Below are 2,334 nucleotides of genomic sequence, written 5' to 3' on the forward strand. Positions count from 1 at the left end.
GATTTAGTAACAATTAACAAATATTAACAAAGGGTTAGTTAATGATTAGTTTGCTATTAACAAAGGGTTAGTTAACCCTTTCATGCACGCATTATGAAAAAAAGTCTCTAGATTTTTTTAGTATTGATTTTATTACTCTATATGAGCCCAATATTGAAAATCAGTTGGAATTTTTAAAAAATATGCTTTTATATAGAAGTTATGTTATTGTCCACGTATGTGGACAGTGCGCAACAAAGGGGTAAAAAATAATAAAATGTAATGACAGAAAATGTGGAAACTTTGGCCCTCTACTTCCTCCATACTACCCACCCAGCCCTCTACTACCCCCATACTACCCACCCACCTCTCTACTACCTCCATACTACCCGCCCAACCCCTCTACTACCCCCATTATTGCTCACCAACCCTCACCCACCCCTCTACTACCCCCATATTACCCACCTCTACTACCACCACTACCCTACCACCCCTCTACTACATCCATACTACCCACCCCTCTACTACTAATCCACCCACACCTCTAGTACTCTCATACCCACCCCTCTACTACCCACCCAACCCTCTACTACCCCCATATTACCATACCACCTTGGCATTACCACATGTAATTAGGTCATTATTTATAAATATGTTTACCAAATGTTTGTTTCTTTGTAATTTAAAGCAATTAAAATCATATTTGAAAAAAAAAAAAAAAAAAAAGTCCTAGTTACAAAATCTAATTTTTGGCCATTTAACTCCTCTGTTGCGCAACGTCCACATACGTGGACAGTTGCTTTTTAGGGTCTACAAACTCTATTTTACATCCGATTTAATTTCTGAAAACATAGAGTTGTTCAACACACTCTCCTGTACAGCATAATATTTTTTTTTACATGATTTTGCCTTCTTGAGTACTAGCTTTTTACAGATATGCCTGGAGCATTCAGCATATGGCCATTACTGTCACTCATGTTGAATTGATGATGTCATCAAGCAGTCAATATTCCAAATATAAGATGATACATATTGTTAATATATTGCCAAGGACCTACTAAAACTGCCCTGAAGTGGATTGGTGTATATCAACATGATAAATAAGTAGAAAACTGAGTTAAAGTTACTGTCCACGCATGTGGACGTTGCGCATGAAAGGGTTAATGATTAGTTTGCTATTTGTTAAGGACCCTTATTATGGAGTGTTACCGTAAGACAGAAAGAAAAAAGGACACATCCTTAAGCACACTTTTTATTTGGATGGCTTTTTCAGTGGCCAAAGAAAGCAAAAAAAAAAAAAAAAAGAAGAAATTTGCGCAGGAGGGCAAAAAGGGAATTTAGCATCTTGAGAAAAACTAGATGTACCGCAAAGCGATACACAATATGACCGCCGCTCAGTCCTGCACATTCTCTCCGCAAATATCAATCACGCTTGTGTTTCCATCGCCTACTCTATCCCTACTGCAACTTTTATGTATGTAAATGAGTGTGTGCATGTGTGCGCTTGCTTTTGTGTATGAGTGCTTCTCTGTCTAGTGTGAGTGTGTGTCTGCTTGTGTGTGTGTTTAATGTGTCTCTGAGTATATGTTCACTGTGTTCTCTGCCGTCACTGTCACTCCAATATCAGATAACACACACACACACACACACACACACACGCACATGCGCACGTGTGCACACACACACAAACACACATACACAGGCACACACTCACACACACACACAAACACACACTCGCACACACACACACACACACACACACACACACACACACACACACACACACAAACACACACACACAGGCACACCCAGAGAGAGAGAGAGAGAAAGAGAGAACACACACAGAATACACACAGATAACACAGACACAGAGAGAGAGAGAGAGAGAGAGAGAGAGAGAGAGAAAGAAAGAGAACACACACAGAACATGCACATACACACATATACACACATGCAAACACACAGATGGGCACACAGAAACGCACCCACACACACAGGCTATAGTACATCACACACACATTCACTTCTCAGCTCCGGTGGTCTCACAAAATGTACTCAAAGATGTGTGTGTGCATGTGTGTGTGTGTGTGTGTGTGTGTGTGTGTGTGTGTGTGTAGGTGTGTGTGTGTGTGTGTGTAAGGGTGTATGTGTGCATGCGTGTGGGCGTGTTTGTGCATGTGTTTGTATAATGTTTTATGTACATGTGTGTATGTAGTGGTGCGTGTGTGTGTAGGTATGCGTGTGTGTGTGTGTGTGTGTGTGTGTGTGTGTGTGTGTGTGTGTGTGTGTTCCTGCATGTTTGTTGCACCCAGAGCAACCATTCTCTTTTAAAACATATTTGGAAACTAGTTGATT

The sequence above is a fragment of the Sardina pilchardus genome, chromosome 17, assembly GCF_963854185.1.
Source record: "Sardina pilchardus chromosome 17, fSarPil1.1, whole genome shotgun sequence".
NCBI classification, from domain to species: domain Eukaryota; kingdom Metazoa; phylum Chordata; class Actinopteri; order Clupeiformes; family Clupeidae; genus Sardina; species Sardina pilchardus.